Below are 7,042 nucleotides of genomic sequence, written 5' to 3' on the forward strand. Positions count from 1 at the left end.
TTTTGTTTCCCTGAGCACTCAGCTATACATGCAAATACATACACCCATACATCACAAATAATAAATAAAGTTTTAAAGTAATGCTGGGGCTAGGGATGTAAATTAGTTGGTAGAGAGCTGGTCTAGCTGCATGAAGCCCTGGGTTTAGTCCCTACCACTTTATAAGCTTGGCCTGATTGTGTATGCCTATAAATACTAGCACTCAGGAGGTGGAGGTAAGAGGACGAGAAACTCAGCAAGTATCAAAAGAACACATAAACAAAACACTAGTAATAGAGAGAGGAGCTTTGGAGGAGGAGACAGTGTGTAGCCCAGGCTGGCCTGGAATTTACAGCGATCTGCCTGGCTCTGCTTTCCTACTGCTGGAATTGAAAGCATGTGCCACCATGCTCATTTTTACTTTTAATTGTGTATATGCATGTGGGTCTGTACACATGAGTGCAGGTGCCTAAAGACACAGGGTGTCAGAGACACATGGTGTCAGAACCCATGGACCTGGGCAATTTGATATTTATAGGAACTGAACTTGGGTCCTCTTCAATACTCTTAGCTGTTTAACACACAGCCCCCTATTTCTTGAGATGATGTTAACTCACTGAATCTGGAGTAAACTGGCTGGCCAGCAAGCTCCAGGGATCCTCTGTCTTCCAGCCCCTCCATTGCACCGCTCCTTTCAACACTGAAATTATAGACACTATGCCCCACTATTACATGAGTGGTAGGATCCAATCTGAGGTCCTTAGGTTTGCAAGGCGGGCAGGCTCTACACTGAGCCATCTCCCCAGCCCAATTTTAGTTCCATTTGTTGGAAGATGACGTTAATTAGATGTGTAAGCTTCTAGCAAGTCTTTCAGAACAGGAGTCTTAAAACATAAAGACCTTGCCGATGCTTCCTGGATTGAGAGTAGTTTTTAGGTTCATCAGCCTCACCATGTGGTTACCATAAGCGCCTGGGTATTCATGGGCCTGAGTTGTCTAGTTCTAGACTTAGGCCCTTTTTTGTTATTGTTTATGAGACACTATGTATCTGACTGATCTAGAACTCACAGAGATCCACCTGCCTCGGCCTCCCAAGTCTTGAGATGTACTTAGACTTTCTGTGGCCTTTGAAAGAAGGTTGTATATACGAGATTTGGAGTTGTCAGTCTGACTGGAGGCTGGGTCTTGCTGATAGCCTCAGGCCAGTGTTTGTTGCAGCAGGTTTTCGTTGAGTTTCTCATCCTGCAGAGTAAGCCAAAAAAAAAAAAAAAAAAAAAGTTCCCCCTTTTATATCTTTTTAAACAGGGTTTTCAGAAGTTTTGAATTTGTTAGTAAGCCAGGTGAGAGGAAACTAAACTTTTCTGAGGCCTCTTGAGTGGCAGCCACTGCCCTGAGTTCTTTCATATATGGTATGTTGTGACAGGAACTGTTCCAGGAGGTGGCAATGCTGCTTTATCACACACTTTCTAGAGGTGACGCCACTCAGGTTACATGGGTATTGAACTGTGTTTTTGAAACCTGTTTTCCAAAACAATACAGCCTCAGTAGCTACCAGCAGCGGCTACTAAGTACAAACTCCTTCTGCATGTTTCTCTGCTATCAGTCTAAATGCTACCCACAATTCTATCATAGGGATATACTCATTCAATGGGGCCAACATCTCATGGGTTGACAGTAGAAATTCCGTGGAGGAATTTCTTGAAGGAACTTGAAGGAACAAGTTTCAGGATCCTGTGGACTCTTCCTTCTGTGGGATTTGCTGCGGTTGGTCTGCTGCTGTAGGTGATTCGGCCAACACGGCAAGGGACCAGGCATCAAACTATCACTCTGTAATGCTAAACAATTACATCCATAGCTTTGAGGGGGAAAAGGTAAAGTCAGACTACTTAAACCATGAAACTCAGCCTGCCTTAGGAGGCAGAGGTAGTCGATCTCTGTGAGTTCAAGGCCAGCCAGGGATCTTAGACCCAGTTTTTTTCTTTCTTTCTTTTTTTTTAAAAAAAAGAAAAATAACAATAATAATAATAATAGCCGGGCGGTGGTGGCGCACGCCTTTAATCCCAGCACTCGGGAGGCAGAGGCGGGCGGATTTCTGAGTTCAAGGCCAGCCTGGTCTACAGAGTAAGTTTCAGGACAGCCAGGACTACACAGAGAAACCCTGTCTCAAAAAAACCAAAAAATATAATAAATAATAATAAATTTGTAATTATCAGCAAGCCAACATTTACTGATTGTATTTTAACTTTATTTCTTCATTTTCAAGCTTAATTTTAGTGTTACTGGAATTGAGCTGCTTGCATGACCTTATGGACTTTCTTCCCAAGTGTGACTTGTTGAAATATCCCCAGCCGGGCGGTGGTGGCGCATGCCTTTAATCCCAGCACTTGGGAGGCAGAGGCAGGCGGATTTCTGAATTTGAGGCCAGCCTGGTCTACAGAGTGAGTTCCAGGACAGCCAAGGCTATACAGAGAAACCCTGTCTCAAAAAACAAAAAACAAAAACAAAAAGAAGAAATATCCCCCCAAAATAGGGTTAGTTTTGTTTTTAGTTCTGTCATTAAAAACCAGAAACATACTAAGGTTAGAAAACTGCCTTTAAAAAGTGCATTTTACGAGCACTGGCTGCTCTTCCAAAGGATCTGACAACCTTCCTCTGAAGTTCCTCTGAAGGAACTGTGTACACTTGGTGCACAAACATATAGGCAAAACCCATACATATAACCTGGTGTCTAGTTGAAGAATTTCATAATTTTAAATGAGAAGTCATACTAGGTACATGAGTGTAATACCAGCACTTAGTAGATAGAGGCAGGAGGATCAGGAGTTTGAGGCTAGCCTGGACTAAGTAAAAGCATATACAGGGTAATTGATATAGCTTGGAATTTTTAGGGTTGTTTTAGAGATTATTAATTATTAGTATATATGAATTGCTTATTATAATAGTACCTAGAAAATAGCTCAATAGCTGTTCATTATTGACAAGGTTAGTGCTGACTTCATTTATCTATTTATTTATTTTGAGGCAGAATCTTATGAGGTCCAGACTGGGCTTGAATTTGCCATGTAGTTGAAAATTACTATGAACTTACACCTTCCTGCCTCCACCTCCTAAGCCTGGGATTACTGACATGTGCCTTCACACCCAGTCTTCCGTGGTTATAGGGATCAAGCTCGGGGCTCTTTGTGTTGCTGGCAGGTACTGCCAGCCAGACTGCATGCTAGCCCTGGCACTGACTTCCTGAAGAGAAGCTGTGACTAACCCGCCACCAGATTAGAATACGTTTGAGAAACTTGAAACAAAAACTCCAGGAAGCAGTTAAACATCTCAGAGTCTGAGCTTTTCTTGTAGGGCCTGCAGGCCTTCAGTGCAGGTTGTTCTTTGTGCTTTATAAACAGATCTAATGCACTGGAGTGTCTGCTTTCCAGTAGACCAGGTGGGTAGGAGAAGGAAGTGACTCTATCAGTCCTAGCAGCAGGAACAGTGAATGGCTGACAACATTATGACAGAAAGCAAGTCTTCCCAAATAAACAGTTGTTAGGTACACTGTGTAGAGCAGATAGTTAAGCTGCTCAACATGAGGGTACTACAACAATTTTTGTAAAACTCTTAACAAAATTGTAATGGTAAGTCCATCCAAAGCCGTTGGAGAGATAAGGATGGAGCATAGTGGTGTGGCACTTACCTAGCACACACGAAGCCTGGACTCTCCTCAGCATTGCTTTCTAAAAAAAGGTCAGTGGGGGAAAAACTGAGCAAAAGGGTGAAAATAAAACAGATCCATAAAGAAAGTTAGGGACCAGTGGTATTTACATAGTGTGGATGCTCTGCTGTTGTTAGACTAGTGTCTTGACTGTTGCCTTGTCTGAGTTCACCACATTCAAGATGATGTTAGCTGGCCTTATGTGTGTGTGTAAGTTGTAAAACCCAGCCCTTTCTGCCTTTGTAATGGAAGCATAGTGGCCCTGTCTAGATTCACACAGGAGGGATTCATAGATGCTGGTTTATGAGAAATGTACATTGTCTACTGTAACTGTGAAGCTAAAATATGTATGTGGATAGATGGGAAAAAATAAGTGGACATTGTGTTCTGTTGCAAATAGAATAAACACAGTTGCATTTGCTTTAGTTACAGTTCCTGTGTATGTTAGTTAGTATGATAGAGGGAGATGGGCGTTAAGGATGTAGCAGGCATTGTGACAGTGATTGTCTCTGTAGATAGAAGAGAGGGCTTGAGATCACTGGGGACTCGTCAAGTCTAGTGACTGACTGACTAGTGAAGGAGCTGAAGAAGTAGAAATGGAGGTGAGAGTATTCGAGCTCATATTTTATTTACTGGTAATAGCAAGCTTGTAGTTAAGGTAGAACTTGGGCAGAACAAAGACACAGCTATCAGAAGAGACAGCCAAGGTACTCAGAGACCAAGACACTGGAAGGATCCTTTGTTTCAATTACCAAGACACAACTTGAGTTTGCTCCACAAAGAGGCAGGGACTAAGATCTTAAGGCGGTGGGAGAGGTGGTTCAGTGGTTACTGCACATACTGCTCTTTCAGAGGACCCAAGTTCTGAACTGCCTGGAGTTCCAGCTCTCGGGGATCCACCAGGCCTCTTCTGGCCCATAGGCGCCTACACACGTGGCATATATTCACATACATACACATTAAATTGCTTTCTTTACTGGAGGAAAGAGGTGTTTATTTTGGCTTAACGGTTCTGAAAGGATGAGAGTCCATTATGACAAGTGGCAGACGTGTGGCAGGAACAAAAACCGAAAGATTACATCTTTAACCACGAGTATATACCAGGGCAGAACAGAAGCAGGGCTGCGTTATGTACTCAAGCCCACTCCAGTGACACACCTCTCCAGATGGCTGCACCTCCTAACACTTTCCCAAACTAAAATCTTTAAAAAAAAAAAAAAAAAAAAAAAACTTAGAACACAAGCAACAAACAGCAGTGAGTCGAGAAGAGAGAAAAGCACCACCCTGAGAGGAATGCAGGGCAGACGACAGACTCTAGGGACACAAACTCAGAGTCACTGCGGGAGGTCAGAGGGTCGATATCTTCACAGTAACAACCCTTCCCCTCTCTGTCAACCTGTGAAGCATACATGTCACTGAAGTATAAGTAGCTGTGTTCTATGAGAAGCCATCGAACTAGAGAACGTTTCGGAAGGCAAAGGGTTGTTTAAAGGAACAGTCATTATTTGGTAGTTTTGCCAGGATAGAATTGAGGCCTCAATTTGAAGAAGCCGGAACTATGAGGTTTTTGGTAAAAAATATATGTGAAAGTGGCTTTTGTTTAAATACAGGGAGACCTGACTTCAGTTAAAAGCGGGCCATTAGCTATGGACAGTTATCTGTGTTGTCAGCCCTTTTAGTCCTCCTATTAAGAATGTTTTTTAAAAAAGGTTTTATTTGGAGGCAGGTTTAGGGGTGCACACTTCTGGAGGAAGCACATCCCTGGGGGAGGGCTTTGAGGGCACATGCATTTAATCATGGGGTCACAATTCTGAAGCCTCACACTTAACTACTATTATGATCCATATGACTAGAGCTTCTGGTCACCTGACTGACCTCCGAGTCTGTAAGCTCATCCCCACGCAGTGTACGTTACTGCCAGCTTAGCTGCCGAGTGTTCATTTTCACTCATCTCTCATTCCCCTCCCCCAGCCCCCTTTTAAAAGCCAGTATTATGGCCTGGATTTTTTGTAATTAGACTTCAAGCCTGCGAGGTGGCTTAGCGGGATTAAAGCCTTGCAACACAAGCCTGGCAACCGAGTTCCATCACCAGAACCAGATAAAGACAGAACTGGCTCTGTGGAGATGTCCTCTGACCTCCATATGTATGCCATAGCAGGCATGCACCCACACATTTTACACACAAAAAATGAAATAAAATTAATAAACTGAACTTCAGTAAGGCTTGCAGTGGAAAACAGGCTTTTTAAGCTCCTAAATGTACTAATGAGGACTGGAGAGATAGCTCAGTGGCTAAGAGAACTTGCTGCGCTTCCAGCAGACCTAAGTTTGGTCCCCAGCACCCACAGGACAGCGTGTCATCACCTGAAACTCTTAACTGTAGGGGACCCAGCGCCCTGTTGTGGCCTCCTTGAGTACCTGTATATATACATGCACACAGATGCACTCATACACAAAGAAGAAAAAGAACAAATGCTGAGTTTTAAATGTAATTCAGAGAGTTAGATGTTTTCTTCAGGACCTCTCCTGCAGTCACTGACAGCTGCAGCCATGGGAGTGTAAAACGAACATTTGCCCCTGGCGTTGGGGATGTCACAGCACACCTGGTAAAGCTTAGCAGATCATGCGGAAAATGGAGGTTAGAATCCATTTCCACATATATCATTAGCTGTTCCTGAGCATTTCAGTGTATCATTACAAAATGAGGAACACAAAGAAAACCCACCTGCCTCTCCAGGTGGCTGTGACATGCAGTTGGGAACATGAAAAGACCAGATCTTGGCTGTGTGTGCATTAAGACAATTTGGCTAAAATTGTCAGCTTAAATATTTTAGGTATGTAAAATCTAGGAAGCCTGAGGCAGTCAGTCGTGAGTGCATACTTAGAATCCTAGCACTTGGACGATGGTGAGTTCAGGGGCAGCCTGGGCTACACTGTAAGTGTCTTTACCCTAAGATAAAAACAAAGCAGAAAACCCTGGTTGTGGTGGCGCATCCCTGCCTGTAACCCCAGCACTTGGGAAGCAGATGCAAAGGATCACTGTGTGTTTGAGGCCAGCCTGGTCTACACAGGAAGCTTCAGGCCAGCCAGGCTACAAGGGAGACCCTGTGTCAAACCAATGGGAAACCTCTTGAGGATTAGTGGATATAAAAGGTATTTCCCAAAACAAGTTTCTGGTTAAAAGATGCCACCATTGATAGTGTCACTAAGAAGTTGTGGCTAGAAAGCACCTTGTGGAGCCTGTGAGTGAGCCCACCTCCTTTAGAGGCTCACTTGACACAGAATTTCTTGGTCCTGCCTGACCAGCCCTCTCCCACCTCACTTTTATTTTCTCTTGTTCTTTTCATCACAGTTAATAGTGAC

Source organism: Arvicanthis niloticus, chromosome 1 (assembly GCF_011762505.2).
Source record: "Arvicanthis niloticus isolate mArvNil1 chromosome 1, mArvNil1.pat.X, whole genome shotgun sequence".
Taxonomy (NCBI): Eukaryota; Metazoa; Chordata; class Mammalia; order Rodentia; family Muridae; genus Arvicanthis; species Arvicanthis niloticus.